Source organism: Enoplosus armatus, chromosome 1 (genome assembly GCF_043641665.1).
Source record: "Enoplosus armatus isolate fEnoArm2 chromosome 1, fEnoArm2.hap1, whole genome shotgun sequence".
Lineage (NCBI taxonomy): Eukaryota > Metazoa > Chordata > Actinopteri > Centrarchiformes > Enoplosidae > Enoplosus > Enoplosus armatus.
The window spans coordinates 27,823,558-27,847,022 of NC_092180.1; positions in this window are offsets into that span (position 1 = coordinate 27,823,558).

Sequence of the window (23,465 nt, forward strand, 5' to 3'; positions counted from 1 at the left end):
AGGCCACGGTAAAAGCAAAATGCAAACTCGTACGAATGCTTTGTCAAGAGAATTTTTGTTCTGACCATTATCCAGGGGCTTTCAGATTGAATGCGAAGCCTCGGTGCTCGACTATTGGTCCGGTTTGATTTTGTTTGCCCCAAACAGCCAATGAACTGACTGTAAAGACATCAGCTGTAGCTTGCTTTCAACCTCCTGCACACACACACACACACACACACAGTCTGTGTCGCTGCAAAACATGGCCTCAAACTGAGAACCTGACCTGCATGCTGCACATTTGGGATGAGGGTGCCTCCGTTTGTCCCTGTTTGTGAGTGTGGTATGCTTCCCTGGCCTGCGGGGGCAAGGCGGAGGATGTCGGCAATTCAGCATCTTAAGGATAAAAAGAAACCAGAGTTAAAGTTTAACCAAGTAGGCAGGACGAGAAAAGGGAAAAGGGGGAGACGAAAGAGACAAAAGAGAGAAAAAGAGAGGAGACGATGTCCAATCTGCCACACTAAAAGACTTGCTGCTGACAGCAGGGTGTGCCTGTGTGTGCTGTGAAACTGTGGGAAATTTCAAAAGCGAGCGCTTAAATTTTTTTCTCCAGTTCCTCTCCTTCATGCTCTTCCCTCTGCATGCTCGTGAAACACAGAAATCGTAATTTCGAGCAATAACCACACATTTTTTTCCACGTCTGAACACACCTGCACAGGTTTTTCCTCCCTCCTCCCCCTTCCATATTCGCGCGTGCAGTATGAAGCGTCTCAGATCGGCCCGGGTCGGTGCACTTAAGTGGCAGCGTGGCACGTGACTGTGATTATTAAAGATCAGTTGTAAAACAGTTGTCTCCCTGACATTTAGGTGCCGCCGGCTGCATGCCGACATGCAAATTGGCTAAGGGTAGCTCCGACTTATTTGTTACAGGCTTCTTCCCTCAGAGTTCCACTTGCTTGATGGTGGACTAAAATTAGAAAATTAGTATCGTAGCATCTGATCCACCACGGCTGACCTTCACATAATCCGCCCACTGCCACGCGTCGTGTAAAGTGGTTATTGAGATGGAGCCCGCTTTGTCTTTGATTGTTCCTCCTTTTCCTCTTTTTCCTCATGTCTTCACCCTCTTTGTGCTTCCTTTTTGCTCTGTCTTCCTCCCTGCCACCCTCCCCCCTCTCTCTCTTTATTCAGGTTTTCACACCCTGTTTTATTGCAGTCCTTCTCACTCATTTACGCTCCTTTACCTTTTCCTCCATTCCCTCCTTCTCCTTCAGTTGATCACTCCCCTAATTTCATTGTCTCATCTAATTCTCTTCGGTCTTACCTCCTTCCGTCTTTCTTTGTCTGTCTTTGTTTTCTCCAGCCCTTTGACTCCCCACTTGCTTTTTTGTTGCTCCTGTTTGTATCATCCTTCTTCCAAATCACCCACTTTTATTCTCCTTCTTATACCAAACCAGCTCCTTCCCCCTCGGTCTCTTTCCACTGCCTTTGCCCTCTACTTCTTCCCTGTATCCCTTCCTCTCTCTCTCCTGTCCTTCCTCCCACACCTCTCAGACTCCCCACCCCGTACCTCTAAGTGGGCTTTGGAGAGTTAACGCTTTGAGATGCGATACCCCGCTCCGTGTCGCCTCCAGATATCTATTAAAAGGGCACAGCTCTCTATCACAGCCTAGACACCAGATGTTGCTTGCATCTCCACTCATTGCAGATGTAATGGGCCTGAATGCTGCCGTTTGCGACTTCACTGGCATCCATCCTGTGCAGCACCAGAGGAAAACAAGTGAGAGACATAGAGAGAGAGAGAGAGAGAGCGAGAGAGAGAGAGAGAGAGAAGAGATGTGTAATTATCCTCCATTACCACCAACTCCTTTATTTCCCCCAGCAGCAGAGGGAAAATCTCGTGTAGAAATGACAGCTATCAAAGTAAAGATGGGCGTTCTGTTTCGGAGACTGAGTGAATATTCGCTGGAGTGTCACTGTTTGCCCGTGTGAGTGTTTGTGTATTCTGGGATGTTGGCGTGCATGTGTGTGTGCGTGTGTGTGTGTGTGTGTGTGTGGGCGTGCATTCATGCAGGCGTTTATTTTAGGCGTTGGTGAGAGCTTATGACGGCAAACATTGATATTAAAACTGTTAGATTGAAACTGGAAAGAAAGAAAAAAAATGCGTGAAATGTATCTCGCGCTCGTGCTTGCGGTCGTGTGCTGTCATCAAGTTTCAGCGCCAGACTTGTGTTTCGACTTCCCGTTCCCCGGCAGCAAGAGGAGCCCTACTTTATCCCCACGGTAACTGTGCATCACCTATCCATAACTGTTTGTTCATCATGAGACACAAAAAAAAAAGCACCAAACATCACAATGTCACTGATTCCTGACCACTGAACTACACTGGAGAACTGCAAACCCTGCTACTTACACAGGCGCACGTAATAATTGCTGCACTATAGTCTTACTTTTCATCTCTTACCACATTTAAGGTTCCTTGTGGGGTTTTAGACCTCTAGTAATGCAATGGGGCGGTTTTTCTCTGAGTGGGCCCCTGTTTTTGTTTATTTCACGCGCACAATATACAATCCTACCAATGGTGTCACGCTATTCCACCGATCTCCAGGTGGCAGTGACACGCCAAGACACGCTTCAGTGTGCCAGCAGAGGCGGAGAAGAAGACGACGTCAGGCCATGTGACACTGGATGAAAACAATGCCGCTAAAGATGCCGCTTGTTGTTAACAACCCAGAGTTAACAGGGCCAGTCGACGGTGCCACCTTTGCGATACCGCTCATGCAGGACCGCCCAGGTCAGGGTCAGTAACAGCAGGTAACCCAGAGAGAGCCGGACTGAGTTGAACTTACTTCACGATACAGGCCCCAGGTGGGGCAACATCATGAAACATGATTTACTCCGATCACAAAAGTCAGCACAGACCCTCAATCAAAACAATTAAAGATTGCGCAGGGTTTTGTTTTGTTTTTCTCAGCTGCAGTACACGAAAGGAGGACCTTTCTCAGTCAGAGAATATTGTGCTACCCGTTTTGTTCCCCTGCCGAGAAGGTCGCTAAGAACATTACCTAGCATACAATGAGTATGTCTTTTTTACCACTCCTCCCCTAGCAAATTTTATGAACACACGAGGGACGGAAACATCCAGGATTCGTGAGGTAGCAGTCCAAGGACAAATGACCTGGACCTGGCTGGGCCATGACACATACACTACTGTAAGGCCACGTAGACCCATGACATTCCCCTCTCTACAGTCTGTCCCGTTTGCTGCAGTATTTGCATTGCATTGCAATTTATCAAATAAAAGCAGAAAATGCCAAAACCAGCAGCGTAGGAAACTGATTTGAACTGATGTCATGGACATGTCCACATCCTTATTTTGCATGACGCAAGTGGTATGGATGGCAGCTCACAAGTTTTTGTCAGTTCTGAGGAGGTTTCAATGCTGTGGACCTTGTCCAAACATCCAGCACACCGTTCTCCATACAAAGTCTGGTGTTCGTAGCGCAAGAGGTTAGAGAGCCTAAGCAGCAACACTTTATAGCCCAAGGTGTAAGCTATCTGTTTGTCATGCACAACCTTAGCCGCAGCGGGCGACAAATAAATCTCTTCATCCGCGTTGCTGTTATTCCGCTTCACATTTGATCTTGGAGGATGTGGTCACAGACAATCAAAATCCTAATTACGGATACAGTGCAGCGAGGGGGACATTTTAAGAATGGCTCTGAGGTGACCAGCGTTCATCTATTTATTTTTATAGGGGTCTCGGCGCGAGCAACAAAGTTGATTTATTTCCCTCTGCTTTTAAGGGTGCAAGACCCAGACATTCAGAAATGAAGTGGAACGCTGCTAAGAATTTCAAATGCACTTTTAATACATCCCCCTCATATTGACGTTTAGGTGGGAATCCGTCTTTTTTATTTCTGTCATTTCTAGCACTGCAGCCGTTGGTATATTTGTGAGTGTGTGTGCGTGTGTGTGTGTGGCAACATTTATTTCCCCTCATCGTCTGCTGAGAGTGAGAGGGGAGGTGTGGGGAGGGTGGGAGTGTAATGGTAATCATTTTTTTGTGACTGCGCCCAGGGTCTGAAGTGGCTGTTGCAGAGGACTTTTAGATTGATCTCGCAACATGCGCGCACGCACGCGCACACACACACACACACACACACACACACACACACACACACACAAGCCCTGAAGAAGATATGCTATATGGATCGCATCCTTGCCTCCCTCTATGCCGCCATTTGATTAATGATCCAAATATGTGAATAAAAATATCAAAACAACTCGTCAAACCCAGGGGTTCCAGAGACGAAACGGCTTAAAGGATGAAACTACAGACTAACGAGGCGACGTTTCTTTGTTTGGTTGTTGGTTTTCAGCGAGCATTCCCTTTTTTTTTCGTCCTTTCGTCCTGATTTCTGCCTCTGATTAACTTCTTTGTTTTTCTACCCAGATGTGTGACGTTTACGGAACATGAGTGGCCACTTTGTATCGAATAATATGAGATGTGAGAAAAGAAATACGGAATTAAAAAAGAAAGAAACAGTGTTTTTGTTTGGGGGGGGGGGAGTGTTTGCTCAATTAAAACTATACTGGTATGTTATGGTATTATTATTTGGATGTGTGTGTGTGTGTGTGTGTCTTCACGGTGTGTGAACGAGTGTACATATGTGTTTGCGGGGCACCCTGGCGAGCATGTGGAATGTGCAATTTACAGTGGTGGCACTATCAGCCCCCTCCTAACACAGTAGACCACTAATTGACATTTTCATTAAAAGCAAATTTATGTCCCTATTTCTGTCTGCGATAATGACCATTTCCCAAGCGGTGCTACGGGCTCTGCTAATGGACATGGAATAAAGGCGGAAACTTGTTTAATTATCATTGGAAGAAAAGAGGCCAATGTACGCGGCGTGCTCCTCAACGGCGTCAGTGTGAGGGAGGATGGAGCAGGGCCAGGGGGGAACGTGAATTTCTGCGTTGAACAGCACGCTAAGCAGAGTGTCAAGAAGAACGGAACCTCTGTGTCACTCCCATATCTCACAGGTTTTAACACGTGATCTATTGTTTTGTGTTGTGACTGAGGATGCAGGAGCAGGGACTGACCATCCGAAACAGTTGGGATTTCCTACGTCCAGCACGGCCCGATACAGATAGAGCGATTAAAAGTGTCCGCAGCTGTACACTGTACACATCTGGCTTAATACAGGGGGGCTCTCTTATCTCTCCCTGCAGCCAGCTTTGCTTTGCCACCATTTAGCTTTCGTAGTTGTGAGTGTTTGTGGTGAATGAATGCGACCTTTTCAATTAAATACGCACTGTTAAGTTTTCTTGTAAAAAAACAAAAACAAATTACATTCGGTGTATATCCTTGAGGAACGCGGTGACAGCATTTCCTTTCTCATGAGACATTGTGTATTATATTGTATTATACATTGTGTATTTTAAATCCCACATTGTTTACCATGTTTACTTGCTGGCAGTCACAGCTACAGTCGCATGCATTTGAGCCCTTTGCCGCTCTCGTTCTCACACGCTCAGGTTACCGCGCCGTTGATTGGTGGGCAGGAAATGACAGAGGAAGCACTTCAAAGCGTCGGGCGGGAGCTGCTGCGAGGCATGAGGTGATGGCGCGCCTCTTTGTCCTCGAATGCGCGATAAGCGATCTTTCGTCTAATGCTCCCTGACGGAAGCACATGACCACGTCCGCGGCTCCGGGCTATGTGTCAAAGAGTCAGCAACGCAACGCTGGAGAGACAAAACTTTTCTATGTCCAATGATTTATGTTGACAACGTGAATGTGTGCATGTGTATGAGTGACTTCATGCATGTTCTAGAGTAGCGACGGTGTGCCATGGTGTTTGTCTCTTTGAACACGTTATTGGAATGTATTTCCTTTCTATGCCCATGAGTGCAGTGTGTGTGTGCGTGTGTGTGTGTGTGTGTGTGTGACAGCAGAGTGACAGCAGACAGGGCTAAAGTCCCACCTCAGACGGCAGTAATGGAGACGTCAGCAGGATAACAGAGCCGGTAGCGCTGACAGTCATCCACTCAGACAGACGCACCACACACCACATCCTATAGTGAGGATGGACACACACACACACACACACACGCACACAAGCAGAGCATGACATGCACATAGGCAGTGTATTAGATGAGCATCATCCCCGTTCTTGGTGGAGATGATTCCATTTGCAGGACCACTCAGCCTTTTGATGGTTTTTCTGGAAAGAGGCGCTGTCTAGGAAATGTCTGACTGGATGGTGCGAGTGTGTGTATGTGTATTTTATCTATCTATCTATCTATCTATCTATTTTAATCTAGAATGTCTGTACAATTATGCAAGAAATCTAAAAGGAAACGTGACAATATATATATATAATGACAATAAAGTTGCGGAGTTGGAGCTGCTGGTTCCAGATGTGTTTTTCTTTGAACTTCACTGTTCCTCAATGTAGAAACTCGGGAGTCTCTTGGATAGTTTTACAATCCTATGGGTTTATGTTAAGGCCATCGGTTTTAAAGCAACTTGGTGGCAGTGGAACAAGCTGTAATCACGGAGCAACACGGAGCACATGTCCAAGCACTTGAGTAACCCGGCTACACTTTTTGTAAATGTAACCTGGTGTCCGCAATCAGGGGGTAGGGGAGACACCCACCCTCACAGAGAGAGAGAGAGACAGCAGCGGCGAGTTTAACATGTTGTGACAGCCTGGAAGAACAGCTGTATTGTGCATCACTGATGGATTTTAAAACGTATTTCGCCGCTGAAGCCTTAATTGGCGATCATGGCGAGCGCGAGGGACGCTCGCCCAGCGAATCCACATTGTTTTTTTTCTATCAATTTCATCATTCGACTCCATCAGAGACCGCGTTCCGCTCCCGACAGTGCACAAGCCTGGACTGACGGGACGTTAAGTTGGGACTCTCGTTTAATTACTGTTAGCTCACATGCTTCTATGTTAGCCTACAGCGTTTCGCTAGATATTCATTCATTCATCCACGTATGAAAAGTGAAAATATAGGGAGAGAATACTGGTAAGGTTATTGCTTAACTTGTGTGATCTGAGAAGAATCTCCTCAACAACTTAAAATAGGCCCTTTCAAAGTGTTTCCTAGGTTGTGAAACTGATTTTGTGCATAAGGGATTATGATGTCTAATTTAACAGCATTAAAGTCAGACTTTAGACTGCGGCAATGTGACTAGGTCCGATCTAGTAAGATTGCCATCGTTCCAGGGCGCCTGTTCAGACATGAGGCCGCCATGTTAAATTGCCAGCGGATTAACCTAAAGGGGTGCGTGTCTGAAAAGAGCTAAAGACTCCAGTCAGTGGGAGAGTAACAGTGGAGTGGGCGGACGAAAGGAGAGACCCGCAATAAGTAATAAGTTGGTTTCCCGTCGCTGAACATTTGGCTGTTTGTTCTATTCAGACACGTTCGTGCACGGAGGAAAAGCTCTGCTCTCTCCGCCTGTTTATTGCACATAGTCCATAGATCCATTGCTCAGGTAAAAAATATTGATTAGCGCAGCAGCAGGATGGAACTCTGATTCTCCTCTTTTCCATATATACACCCTATTCTATTTCTCACTTATCACAAAGGACGATATTCTGTTTGTCCACACAGGTGTTTGGTGTCTTTCAGCAACTGAGGAGGCCAAGCTTTTAAACATGGAATTATTGGACGATCTTACCAACTTCATTGATTCTTTACAAAGAAACTGGAACACACAAATAATTAAGATGACACTTTCGCTTTTTTTTATAGAAGACTATAAAACAAGACGGAACCCAAGGATCACTCACTTTTTCTCTGCTCTTGCTTTTTTTTTTTTTCCCTCTTAACTTTGAATTTAAGAACTCTCTGAAAGAAGCCCGTTATACACTGGCCCTCATTCAGTGTCTACTCATTTGTGTGTTTAGTAGTGTTACTGTTAGTTATTAGTTGTGTGTGGAGTTAGTAGCTTAATAAACCCTTCACTTATAAAGAACTTGATCACGTGGTTTGTGTGAATGAATGACGAAGTGTATTGCGGTTACTGTACACGAGTCAAGAGCTTAGTGGCAACCTCCAGTTGAGGCTGAATTTATTAATTAATTAATATTTTTCTGATAGCCTGAAGCGAGTGCAATCACTCTACGCCATCCTTTTGTACCAATGAATGTGTTAACGCTATATAATTTTGGTGCCTGGGTTAGGGTTAGGGTTAGCCCTATCATTACATATTTTGGTATCCTTTAAGCCATAATCCCTATGTCGGGTTAGAACTGTCAAGGATGGTGGCTAGCAGACTTTTGCTCTACTCATAGCTTAACAAATTACATATTATTTGTACTCTTTTTTTACTCATTCGACTACGGCTGTCATGGTCTTGCGCTCTAAGATGCCGCTTTAATGTCAATAATGTTGGATTACTATTTCTTATTTCATGGACTATTTGAGATTTTTGGGGTAATGCAAATATAATAATAATAATAAAAAACCCCAGCTGTAAATCAAATCTTGATTTGGACAACAATTGCCATATCAACGGTAGAAGCTTCGAAGCATTCGGGTCAGCCCTATTTTGAAGTGACCTGCCTTGATAACTATTGGGTGGATGGGTGATACGAGGTATCCAGAGAATGAATCCTAAAGACTGGCGATCCCTTGACCTTTCCTCTAGCGCTCCCGGCTGGCCAAAGTTTTCACTTGCTCAATGAAAAATCGTATCTGTGTGGATTGGCACAAGATTTGGTGCAGACATTCATTGTTCCAAGAGGATCAATTCCTAAGGATTTAGGTGATCCCCTGACCTTTTATCCAGCGCCGCCACAAGGTTTTCCTTTTTAGTGTCAGAAAGAAATATCTCTGCAAACCTAGGATAGATTGCCATGAAATATATTGAGACATGTCAACAAAAGTTCAGCCTTGCTGTCTTTGTCCTTGTTATTTCCTTGCATTTAGCGTGTATTGCGTGGAGTCGCTGGTTGTTGCCACTTGTCTCAGCTCTAATGGGAAAACAGATCTTGGAAATTAGTCTGATTCTAGAGACAAGGACAAAAAGAAGTGTTCCTCTCTTTATTGCTGTCACGTGGAGGCATCAGCCAGTCCGACACATTCATCTCACTTTATAAGAATGAGCTGGTTTCATACCACGCACCTTATTCATGTGGCCACAATTACCCATAAATTAATAAAACCTGACTGGTTATTACTGGGAGAAAGAGGGAGCAGAGTGGGAGAGACAGATGCAGAGAGAGGGAATATAAAGGGCTGTACAGTGAACAATCTCCGGATAATTAAGAGGAAGATAAACAAAACATAAATTTGGATATTGCATTTATTTGGACTACCACTCAAATATGCGTGAACCACGTTATTTTAATTAAAAGATAAATCTATGTGACATGCTGCTTCCCAGTTAATTATTCAGTGCTGTACAATAAAAACAAAACCCATTAAATGTGCCACGCACTCTATTTCTCCATTAACAGTAAAAAGCGCTCATCCTGGGGACAACATTTCAAATTCAGCTGCTGGTTTGGCTTTTCCCCCCCGTTTTTTTTTTTTTTTTGTCCTTTCGTTGATTTTTTTTTCTTTTTTTCCATTTTCCCATTTTCCCTCGCTTTGCATTTACATTGCTCCTCAGACCTTACACTTGCAAAACATTTGATGTGAGCATTCACTACTTTTGAAATGTATCCAGGGCGCACAATACAAATGGAACTCTTTATACAGCAGCTCGGCACAACAAATGTTAATTTTTACATTTTAAATCTTTTGGTGACTCTTTTAACAGACAGGGGCAGTAAAGCGGGAGGTATGAATACTATTTTATGCATTTCTACATGCTTTTGTCATATTCTCAGATACTTCACGATGGCTATTATGCTTAGTTTAAGCATTCTGCCAGAAAAGTTGAAATCGTACTCTCTGCATGTTTAACCCATAACCCTTCTGAACATCACTTTCTGTGGGATTCAATTAGGGGTATAAACTGGGCTGGTAGATCTATGGCACATTATGTTCATCAAGTTGAACATAAGTTCATCAGAGCTCGGGTGCTTCTTGCTCCAGGGTTTTTTTTAGCCACACTAGCAGCATGGAGCTAGCGATGGCAGCATTGGTCAAACACTTTGGTACAGGCTGAAATATCTATTGGATAACTATTGGATGGATTGCCATGGAATTTTTATTTTAAAAAAAAACAAAAACATTCATGGTCCCCAGAGGATGAAACCTACTAACGTGGTGATCTCCTGACTTTTCCTCTTGCACCACGATGAGGTTGACATTTGTGTGTTAATCACTGGATGGATTCCCATGACACTCGATGCAGGCGTTCCCTTCTGCATGAATGAGTGATAACTCATAACTCCCTTCAGTTTTTACCCACCAGCATCATCGGGTGAAAATTTTAATTCCGTGGTTTATGACCAAATACCTGAAAAACGAATGGCATTCCCATGAGCTTCAGTTGTATGTTTTCTACTACTAATAAAAAAAATTTTAAAAGATGGTGAACAAACACTCCCTGCATGTTTGCATTGCGATTGTGATGTGATGTCAGCATGCCGGTGCTAGCACTGTACTCAAAGCACCACTGTTCCCAAGTATAGCCTCAAAGAGCAGCTAGCATCGCCGCAGACTTGTTTTCAGTCTTCTGAGCACCACCTTTCCCTTTTGTTTTTGGATCCCCCGGGTTGCTCATTTACTCCCCTGTTGGGACACTGTGAGGCATTTATCTCCTCTACTCATGGTTTTGAATTCTTATTTACCCTTTCTTCATGGGTCATATTCATAGGTTCGTTTTAAGACACAAATGAAAGGATTACCACTTTGATTTGAGTGAAACATTTCAGTACAGTACCAGCAGTCTGTTTTTTTTTTTTGTTTTTTTTTTTGATCGACCTGAATGGTGTGAAGGGATCCAGACGCAAAGACAGTGTTTCCCAGAGGTAGAGGTTTTATTGCAGAAAAAAAAAAAAAACACCGGATAAATCGCACTGCTTCAAAGTACACCAGAACGTCCAGATCGCAGTAAACAGTCCATGTTTGATACACCTCTTTAATGAAACTTTTTGTCTTTTGTCAAACAGATGTGCAGTAATAAATAACGACCAAGGATATTTCTCTTAGATATAAAGTTATCTACTGTTAATATAAGATTATAGTTTGCAACAAAACCCATAAACTATAGAAATCTTCTTCATTTGGGAATGTGGACAGTATTGGACTAGGATTGCATACTACAGAATCCATTGTAGGCTGGGTAAGTAAATGGGCATGTTTTTTGTTGTTTTTTTGTTTTGTTTTTAGCACCAGTGATTATAATTGAGCAAACGGCATGTGCTACTTCAAGAGGAAGCTTGACGGAGATCAAGCAGCATGTGGACAATGGAATGGATTATTTTGGGATTACGGGGGGGGGGGGGGGGGGGGTATATCATTCTCAGGGATGGACAAAGAGTACAAGTCACAGAGGAATCACAACAAATGCCGTTCTCCAATGTCGAAACAAAAAAATGATTGCCTCATCTGAACAAGGTGATGAAACTACTGATTCACATGCTTTAGTAAGCTGGGGAAGTCAGGGTACTGGTGCCAAAAAAAAAAAAAAATGGAATGTGTACTTTCTTTATTTTATTTATTTATTTTTTCTCCTATTGACTTTTTGCTAATATATGTAGATGTTCACCACGCGGACACATTTATACACACATCCAGAAAAAGCAAGCTACAGCCACCAAGAACACAGTAGTGTATCGAAACCTAAAGGTTTATACTACATTAAGTTATCTGGATCTCATAGGGTGAAGCTCAGTGGGGAAAGGCCCTACACACTCCGCTATAAGGCAGTGAGAACTACTGTCCTGCTGGCTACCAAACAAAAAAAGAAAAAAAGAAAGAAAAAAACACACACAAAAGAAACGTAAATGAAATACAGTATTTCATGTGCTGCAAATACTTCAGGAGGGCCAAAAAAGTTCAAATTATTGTGACACAATCAAAACCACAATTACAGCAGTCCAGTGGAATATTGAACTTACACTATAAGTCCTATTCTTTTCTTTTTCTTTCTCTACACGTCTTCCTCTTTGCTCTCCCCTCCATCTCTCCATGTGTGCAGGGGGATTGTATTTCCTACCCTGTTGTTGCTGTTGTTGTTGTTGTGTGTTGTGTGCGCGCGCATGTGTGTGTGTGTGTGTGTGCATGAGTGCATTGTGTCAGACTGTAAACTCCTTTAGGCAGAGCTGTGGCCCTGGGGGTTTTAAGAGTTTAGCCCTCCCCGCCACTGCATGTGTGTTTGTGCGGGAAGAAATTGACTTTCTTCTGGTCTGGATCATTTCTCTTTATCAGAAAAACATTAACAACCCGCAGCCCCCACCCCCCTCACCACCAATACCAACACAACACAAAGCGGTATACTTTCTTATTGTCCTCGCACTGTAGTAACCAACAGCTACTGGCACAACACAGTACAATCAAAGTTGATACGATTTTTTTTGTTTTGTTGTTTTTTTTTTTGCCCTTAAAACAATGTAGCTTGATTGCCTCCTTTGAAAAATAAAAAAATAACTTGTGGAATATTTTGTATAGAAAAGGTAGTATAATTAGAGATAGGGTTGGGGTCACGTGAATGATTATCTAATGTGTCACCCTGTGCAGAGTTTATCAGAGGAGACGATTAATCTGTTTTGTTTTGTTTTTGTCCGAGTTGATGCCAGAGTGTCTCTGCACTGAAACTCTTCACGTGAGGGGAACTTTTAGCGGGATGTCACGCATGTTTTCTTTTTCTCATGTACAGAACGCAGCTGGTTATATCTGATCTTTCCCTCGGAGGCACATGTAGAAAAATCCCCCACAGCTCGGTCCAGGTCCTTTCCAAAAGTGCCAAACTGTCATCTGTCGTCATAAAGCAGCCCCCAAAGCTAAAAAAACAAAAAACATTTAAAACTCCCCATCCTTCTCTGACATGGAGCCTGTAAGGTGACCTCCAGACGTTGAATTGCCAAAACCAAAGCAGAACCAGCCTTAACGTCGGGCTAATGGATGCTTTAAATACTCCGCTGATTGATTTTCTTTTGTTGTATTTTCCGGGCCATTCTAACAGATTGGGCTTGTGTTCGAGAGAGTGAGGGTGGAGGGAACGATGGAGGAAAGAAGGCGGTGACTCGAGGGGCTCAGGCCAGCTGATGGGACTCAACTTGACCCCCTGGTGTACCATCCAGAGTCAGGTTACCACTGTAGGACTCTGAGTGTGTGTTTGTGTGTGTGTGTGTTGCTGAATTGATTTCCTCTGCGATGACAGCTCCAGTCAGGCTGGCACCAATCGCCCCACCCACCCCCCCACCCCACTTCTAACCCTGATACACACACACACAAACACACACACTCCGCCATCGCCGCCACTGACCATAGAAAACATACACACACATACAGTGCTCATCACACAAAATGGCAGCCACTGGTGTTATGTTCTAGGGCGACTGTGGCGACTTCCTCCTCCACCTTCCCCACACTGACTGTTCTACTAAATCGTTTACACAGATCATTTTTCTGATAAAAGCATTATTTTTGGAGAAAAGTCTCTTCAGTGATTTTGAGATGACTTCGTCTGGCCTCCGTTTTCGTCGTCCACGATTTCTTTGAAAGCTACGATTTCATGAACAGTTCAGCAACTTTGCCTCTTTTCCGTTCTCACACGTAATCTTACACTGTGCTCAGTTAATACAAACAGAAATGCCAAATCACCTCGTCACAAATACATAGATTACAATGTTTTCTTAGTAAATTTCCACAGACTTCTAATAACACACATAGAGTATGTTTATTGTGTTTGTAATGTAGGAAGTGCGGTCTATTCACAGCGCTGTCCGCCAGCACATCCGCTGATGCCGTCTTGTCATTGTTTGGTCGGGGTCTTCAGCACAGATCTGCGAGTCTTACAAGGACCAACGTTCATGTGCATTCGGGAGTGGTGTGTCTGATCTATTGTATTTTAGATTATGCATTGACCAACAAAGACCAAGACCTCCTTCCCGGATGTTACAAACCGACCCAGCTCATGGCCGCTTCACTCCTGGTGGCGAAATGTGGCCTCCGCTGCAAACGACACAACGTTACTCCCATGGCTTCCATCTGTCGTTGATTGATTAGATGTAACACCACCGGCGCTGTCATCAGGGTTCTTCTCTGGGACATCGGACTCTGGACGGGAGCGCTTGAAGCGCCGGTCAGGGTACTGGCTGTTGTCAAAGGGCACGCGGTGCACACACAGCACATGGGTCTTCAGGTTGCCCTTCTGGGAGGCACTGTAGGGGCAGTAACTGCACTTGAATGGTCTCTGGCCTGGAGAGAGAAACAGAACAAGAGAATATTGTAACAACTTTAATCTAGGTAATCTAGGTCTCAGCCATGAGTACTTGGGGGGTCACCTTTTCACCATCTATATCTATACAGTATATCTCAGTGCATTCATTTTACACTGTTGTATACTGTATATATCTTGATGAAATGATGCTATTCATCATCTCTATACATACTTACATTACTGTACACACTTTTTGCACTTCTGGGTAGATGCACAACTGTCTTGCAGTACTTGCTGGAGATGTACCCCTATTAGAGGATGTATAAGAGTGATTTTACCAATCAGAGGCTTCTCTCTCACCATAGGAAGTCTATTTACAGTGGAGGCAGATGAACACACAAAGGACAACCACCCACACTGGGTCACTGGGTCAATAATTTGGGCCGCTAGTGTGTTAATGTGGGTTACAGGTTTGTGACGTGGGAACATTTGATTAGCACTGTTCCAAATAGACAACTTAAAGTGATCATATTTATAGCAACTTCCAGGGTTAACAGCTGCTTGGAGTTAAGGGCACTGGTATCTAACCAGTGGGCGGCATGGTGGCGCAGTGGTTAGCACTGTCGCACGGGAGGTGAAAGCTGGTTAGAGCGGGTTGGGGCTTCGATCCCCGGTTGCCCCCGTCATGTCGAAGTGTCCTTGAGCAAGACACTGAACCCTAAGTTGCTCCCGATGGAGACCAGCACCTTGCATGGCAGCTCGGTCGACATTGGTGTGTGAATGTGTGAGTGAATGGGTGAATGAGACTTAGCTGTAAAGCGCTTTGGGAACCGTGAAGGTTGAAAAGCGCTATATAAGTGAGATCATTTACCATTTCATTTACCAATACTGACAATTTGTTTTACTACAGTTACAGGAACAGTTAGATGCTACATGTCTTGTAAAAGGGCACATTGGTGTGACAGTTTCAGGACTGTTTGAATGCCGTGGAGTTCTTGTTCACTGTTTAGCGTTTTGCACCAAAAAGCTTTGTGTGTGTCCTTGATGTTGAATGCATTCCCTTCCTTGCAGTCCTCTCAGTCCGGCATTTTGTTTGCCCATTGCTACTTTTATGGGGTCTTTACCACCACCCGTCGATCAGTGGCGCGAGATACAGAGAAACGAAACCCAACCAACTCATCAAAACTTTGCTGCACGGAGTTGTGTGATCAAAAACTACATAGGGTACCTTTTTGCTCCAAGGACCTGATAGTGTTAATTGAAATTGATAAATGAAATGTAAATGTCATTGTAGGACCTCTAGAGATGTTTCATATAGCTGTGGTCTGTGAGGCACAGAGAAGATAGATATTGTTGTCCTGAAGGAAATTTGTCACACATACAGTATCATCAACAATGGGGAACTAGAAATGGTAAATGGCATCATCCATCCAACACGTTGGACTGAAGTTGAAACAATACTTCATTTAGCGAATAGGGTGTAAATGCAAGGGTATTATATACTCCCCAATCCCTGCTGTGGTGCGCTTGGTGTTTCTCTGTTCGGAGTGATGAGGTCAGAGCTTATCAATAAGTAAATGTCAACTTTATATTTTATATACTTAAATAATAGTCTTATAGTTAATAGTTAATTCACACATTTGCACAAGCATTCGGGAAACCCACGCAGACGTGGGGAGAACATGTAAAAAGAAAACAAGGCGATAACTACGCCTCCTCGCTGCCCCTGCATCATATCAGCAGTATGTTAAATGATCTGATCGCACAGACCACATTTGGTGGTGGTCCGGGCCGCATATGGCCACATTCTTTTAGCAGTGTGTACGCAAATGTGTCCTGGGCCACACTGAAGGACCGCCTAGTCAACTGCACATGCGGAAATACCTACTCATTGGCTCGTTAACATGCGAAGCAACAAGAAGAGGCCACAACAACAGGCTTTACTTGTTGCTAAAGTAACCGCTAACTGTGTCTGCCGTGAGCTAGTTAGCTCGGTTAGCCGTGCAGCTAGCGGTCCTATTAGCTTAGCTGACTCTTTCCGGACTGGGAACTCAGAACACGGGGGGAAGTGTCGGTGTCTACACCGCTAGCAAAGGAAATTTGAACCGTCAGGAGGATGAGGTTTAATAAAGCTAATTAAGCTTTATTTAAGCTTTAAAGGACATAAGACTGCTAGCTGCAAGGCTAACTGTTTGATCCGATTGCAAGTGGCCACTTGCATGTTAATGCCTGATGTGAACTTGGAGTTACTTGGAGCTGTCCATTTTGTGATCACCCACCCAGGACACACGTTACAGCCAGGTGTAAACAGGGCCTAAGAAACAGATTCTGGGAGAGGAGGGTAAAGTTGAGGACAAAGAGGAGAGGAAAAGTGATTTTCTCATCTGCACCACCCCAGCAGCACCGCCGAGCTCCTTATTGAAACAAATACATCCTCAAAACATTACCCAACACTTAATACTCGTTTCACTTTGTGCAGGCAGAGAGCTCCCGCGAATTCATCGCAACTAAACTTTTGCAGCTCCCTGAGTCGATATGCATCTTTTGAAGAGTGTGCATACATCTAGTCCCCTGAACACAATAGCAGAAGGGAACAAGGCGAGGTATCTTTCTCTATCTCCCCCCCTTGCCACAGCTCCAGCACAGAATGTTCTCCCTAGATTGAATCTGAGCATCACTGCAGCAAACACAATGGCCCTTAATAGCACCAGCCGTTTGTTTGAGGGATGCCGATTACACCGCCATCATAACCCACTTCACTTAGCTCACTCACTCACAGACAGACAGAGAGGACAAAACAAAATGGGGAGGGAGGGAGGGAGGGGCAGAATGAAGGGAGAGAGTTTGAGCCTTCTCTAGTACTTCAGGTTATTAATAACAGTACATTTGCGGGTACTCTCGTTTCTTTTTCTTTCTTTTTTTTCCTCTTTATCTCTTATTCAATTTGAGATGCTCTGAATCAAATCAAACATATGGGGTTTAAAAGAGGTGTGGGGAGTATCAATAGGTAAAAGGCCAGGAATTAAAGAGGAAACAATCTATTTGAAGCACTCACTGGTATACACATGGGGTTAGCGGGAGTGAGTGCACAGTCTACTTATATTGTGTAAAGACGGACACATGCACACTAAAGTATACACACACACACACACACACACACTCACACAGATGTGAGGTGAGAATGCAACGAGGCAACGCAGGGCGCACGGAAGCAGCGACTTTGTGTTTGGCAATCTGACACAGGATTTGGAGCCTCTCTGGCTTTCTGATATTACATTGTTTGCTCCGGAGCCACACAAAGGGGATTGCTACAAGTTTGGAGGCTTTGGATGTTCCAGTTGTCTGAATTTCCCGATAAGCTACTCGGCGGCACACAATGAAGGGTCCCTTTTATTCGTGTGCAGTTTAATTTCACACTCTCTTACATTACGTTAAGTCCGAGAGGCAGAATATCTCATCCCATTTTACACTTAGGGAGAGCAAGTTATGCCCCCAAACAACTCAATTTTTTTCTCCCCTCTCCCCGCTTACTTTCTGTTTGTCTCCACGGACTTTAAATAAATATAAATCAAGCTTGGTTTTATCTCCGGGGAGATGTTTAGGTAAAAAGCGAGAGTTTGCGTTTTGAATTGCATGGCTTGGAAAAACTTTGGAAAGGATGTATGAACCTGAGTTGGTGTGCAAGATTGAAATTGACTTCTGCTGAGCAATTTAGAGACACACGGGGTATATTTTTCTGTGGATTAAGAATTAAAGAGAGGCTCTTTCTCTATTTCACTCATGTGTGCGCACACACACACACGGCCCTGTCTTTGTGGCACTGTGAGGACACCAGACCAGAACATGAATTCTAGGAACCACTCTTTCTGAAGGTTGTAACAACACTGGAAAAAAAAAAAAAAAATCAGGCAGTATCTTGGAGTGGTCATGAACAGAGATGTCCCTTCCAATTATCAGTCAGACAAAGTGGAGTTCCCTTACAAGACTAGATCTTTGTCAGTTATTTCGGTATAAGTGAGGTCAGTACATACGCACTCTCTGGTTTTTCTTTCTTCGTAAGTACCACTTAACACACATTTTGGAGAAGCACTTCACACCTTTGACTGTCAAGCTGTGGAATCATGATGCAGATAAGCAATTTCTGTCAAAATGTAGGTCCTGTCAAGGAACTGTACTCATACTTACATTCATTTTCTGAGTACTGGTACAGTTTTAATAAATATTTAGGCTACTACAGTATTATTAGTCTCTTAACCTGCTGTGGCACCTGGCATGGATGTAGTAGCCACCAGAATTGTCCCTTTCTTTAGTGAGCCGCTTCCACTCTCCTTTGGTCCATTTATCCAGGAATTTTATATGAGATTATATAGCCATTTAAGTTATATATTCGTAATATGAATTGTATTAATCCTTATCATAGATGAAAGCTCTCCTGTTGATCGACTCGAGTCAGTTAGAATTTGCTACTCTGTTAGACTGATACAATCATGAGTGAAAAAACGTCAGACCAAGACCGTTGAATACAAAGCTGTCATAAACTGTTTACAATGGAAATGAAAAGAACAATTAAAGATTGCATGCCATCATAAAATATTCTATTTCAGTACTTTATGTGCTTCAGATTATCTACACTCCTGGCCCTGTATTAGCAGTACAATCCTGTTTTCTTTACTTGCTTGGTTGAGTCTAACAGACGCTGCTCCGAATGAGAGGTTTAAGCCAGAGGATACATTTGAAATTTGAAATTTCTTTTACTTAAATTGCTGGAATATTGAGGCAACTCAAATCCGTCACATGCTGGGTATCAGACTTCAAAACTTTAGCTTTCAACAATCCACGTGTCCAGCAACTCTGAAGGGCCAAAGTTGCTATCATTCACCCATGTACTCTGGTCTGTGCCCCCCATCTGATCTCTGTCACATTACTCTCAACTGGTGTGAAGCAGTAATGTGTTATCAGTAATAAAATGACTTTCTTTCTTGAAGTTAGTGCTACAATTATTTACTGTTTCAGGTTCAGTTTTATTGTCATTATACACAACAGGATTGCACACTGAAAGGCAGTTGGTTGTGGCCCCCTTCATACTACAAACACATAAAATGTAGAAACAGATATTCAAACATTTAAATTAGAATAGAATATGAGCAATAAAAAAGGCAATAGAATTGAACCAACCATATACAAGTAGCACTAAAATAAAAAATGAAAAGGGAAGCTAAATGATATTGTATATAAATTATATATAATATGAGGGTAGTGCAAAAGGTAATGGCATGGTAATGTGCATAACACAAAGTTCCATGTCATTTGTTTATGGTTGGAGTTGGGGAGTCAGCTCTAGAGTGGAGGAGGTGTGACAGCCAATCCAAACTGGCTGGGGTCGGTTTTGTTACAAAGTCCAATATCCAGTTGCACTGGACTGTACTCTGTACTGTAAGTTTGCAGTTCGCAAATCACCCCCCTCGAAGCAGGTGACACTCTCCTGTGACAGTGATGTGTTCAAAATGTCATTCATGACGTGTCCTTAGTACACGGCCGGAAATCAGGCACAGCAGCTTTACTCGCATTCACTCTCAACAGGGTTTAAATTCCAGTTTTGGCAGTCGAGATCTGGTTTGCTATTCTATATCACGCATAGTGATTCAACTTGTACCCACATGACAAACAGAGCTTGGTGTCAGGTGTCATCACATGACCTAAATGTGAACTTGTCAGTCACATGATAACAAATGGTCCCACAGCCTCCGTTCAAGGACAGTGTTCGGCCTAGGGTGTGAATGACCTTGATCTTTCTTTGGGTATCAACTGGCTGACCTCGACCCTGCTCCGAAAATTTCCATTTAGGTCAGCAAATGGAGATGAATGAAGAGGCGGGATGCGGTTCAAAGATCTCATTTGAGTCTAGATTCTCGTCCCCATACATGGTATTTTGTTTTCCAAAGGTCAAGAACCTCCATGCACAGTCTAGGTTAGAGATTTTTGAGTGGTCAAACCTCATCTGATTCCATACCTGTAATTTAAGACTTTTGGACTTGCACTCCCTAGTAATTGTTGTGATTGGGGGTATTTTGTAGTTGGTTCTGATTTCTCTGCTCTCCTTCTGTTTCACTCTCTCTCTCTAATGACTGTGGGGGGGACATTTGAAGATGAGTGAATGGAAATTTCAGCATAGGTCCATCCAGGGATGACAGCCGATTGTCGTGGGTTTATTCCCATGCTGGTCAGAAAAACTCTCTTTTCTGTGTGCGTGTGTGTACATGTCTCATGTACAGGCAAGTAAAATTCATTTGAGCTGTGGAGATTTGAAGAGATATTATGTCTTAATTCTTGTGCAGTTAATTGAACTAAAACTATTTCGACATTACCTTGCTTTCCCCCACATCAGCTTACTATATCACTGAGTAGAAGCTAACATACCACAATATGCTCCAATAAAGTCCTCACACGCTATTATAGGCTTCACACTTGTTTGCTCAGCTACTTTGGAGCAAATAGTCTTTGTCAGTGGCTCAAACTGCACCAATTCTCATCAATTCCAATGTGACCTCGATCTTTTTTTTTTTACATAATTGTGAAGAATGAATATCAATGTACAGTGGCATTAATAGTATATGCTAATGCGTTAGATGTTGGTAGCTTTCCTCTGCTCTGTGGGTCCTCCTAGCCATTACGTAGCCCTGAACCGTAACCAGGGGCTTTCCCTTACATTAACCAATAGTTTAAGTTGCCTAACCCCAACCCCAGGTGTTAACCATACCTTAACCATAATTGAATTGCCATAACCGCAACCTTTCCTTAACCACAACTGTGTCATAGTTTCCATGCGCAGCTCTCGTAGCGAGCAATATTTTCTAAAATGTTGGCACCGGCTGTAAAAAAAACCCCCAACAACATGAACGTAATCCAAGATTTCGCAGAATCGTCCAACCTCGCAATTTGATTCAACAGACCCTTTCAAACTAATGACCTTCCCAATTTCCCCATACCACCCACTTTCTGCATATTTTGCTCCACTTATGTTTTTCACCAATGGCATCGTACACTCTGTGTACTGCAGTTTCACTTTATTCAAGTAATTTTTCCTTTTTGTCTTTATTAAGTGCCCAGACACTGGGTTGGTTGCCTTAAGAGTGATAGAAGGAAAGGGAAAGAGATACATATATGTTGGAATAAAGAGCAGGGGGGCGGCAGAGAGAGAGGAGAAACAGTGGTCTTGTTTTAATTAGTGTGGCATTATCTAAGCCTGTTAATTAACCCCCTAAGGCCCTCTGCATGGAGATCAGAAGAAAAGGAGGAGAGAAAGCGAAAGAGGATTTCGGCGGGTGGAGGTGTGTGGGTGTGGGAGGCTATATCACACCACTGCCACAAACATGCCCATGTTTCACCACATGTGTAATTATCTTATCTCTAGTGCAGCGAGGGAGAGTAAAAGAAAGGATTCAAACTAGAGTCTGGACTTTACACACTTGAAAAGAAAAGACGGTGAAAAGAAATGTGATACAAAGTGCAAAGTGTTTCAGTCTACGTTGGGCTCTCCTCAGTGCAAAATGAGGCATGCATGACGCGTGACCCTATATGTGGGTTACTCTACAGGTGCACCGAGTGAACGATCTGGGGCTTGATTGAACACACGTGAAGCCTATAGCCAGCAGGTCAAGTCATTACAAAGACGCTAGAATAATATAATTACATTGACAGCATTGACACATACTTACACATACTTATATATATATATATATATGTGTGTGTGTGTATATATACAAATGTCAGCTTTTACACTGGGAATGGGACCCACTGGTATAAAAAGACAACATGATAACAGAAAACAGGCCACATCTAATTCTTCATTTAAGCCACTAGGGTGTAGCGTTTTCAGGTAAGAAGGAAAAGCAGAAATGAATTATTCACCAAATGTAAACCCGGAAAAGCAAAAACATTCTCCTCTTGTGTACTTAACACTACCTGTGCACCACATATGTCATGTTGTGAACATTTTATCTGTTGATGACATTAGCAAAGAGCATCTTCAACTCTCATCCCCTTTTCTCTTGTCCGGGACACTAACTCTGTTTTCTCTGGTGGGGCGGTCAGGGACAAAGGACAGCTTTTTAAGCTCAACCCTTGCGTACCAGTATCTTATCTCTACCCATGAACACACACTCGCACACATCGGCGTTTCCGTCGCTTCAGAAGACGCTGCATTGACTTGATCCTTGCCGTAACCTTTGCCTGAGCCTAAACCTTAGATCAAGCCTTCACCCTAAAATGTAATGGTTTACGTTATGAGGCATTTTGTCCCCAAAAGGAAACAATTTGACTGTGTAAACAGATGTGTGTCCCCACACAGTCTGCCATGTCCACAAGCAAACACTCTACTGGACGTAAAGTAAGGATGGACCTTGTCTACATCCCCTTTATGTCTTGTCCCTTTTCTTCCTCTTGTTCTGTCGTCTGTCTTTTTTTAGTATTCCACTGTTATTTAACAACATGTTCATCAGACATAATGGATGTCCACATCAAAAGCCTGCCAATAACCTCACAAACACATAGCTTTCAAAGTAAAATAAAATAAGAATTCATTACCTTACCCTTGCAATCAGATATGTTGTTAAAAAGATTACATGCAGGTCAGTCTGCTCTCCGATTTGATTTGAAGTGTGAGTGAGGGGTGGCGGGAAGGGAAAACGGAGGCAGCCATTGCATCGATGTTGTCACTTACCAAAACTGGGCTTATATTGAGGGGTTTGTGGCCATATGTGAAAAATACACCACGGCTCTTGGAAAAGCGACGTCTCGCCCGTGCCTCGTGAGCAGAGCTATCTTAAGACAGCAACAGATGGCAGCCCTGGCATCAAATGGCATTTAAGGACGACAGCTTTGGGTTGGATGCCAACACGCTGTTCCTGGTCTTTATGTGCCTCCGTATATGCATGTGCGTGTGTGTGTGTGTGCGGCGGCGGCGGGCTCCTGCGTGCATGGGCTTGCATGTGTGCACATTGACGCGTGCTTTTATGTGTTTCTACACGCGCGCTGGGTGGGCGCATGTTTGTGATTATATGCCCGGCGTGCGCTTTGCGAAAGGTGTAAAACACATAAGCCAGGATTGGTGTGTGTGCATGTGTGTATTAGTGCAGGAGCACGTTTTGTGGGAGTGTGTGTCTTTTGAATTCATGACCAACATTTG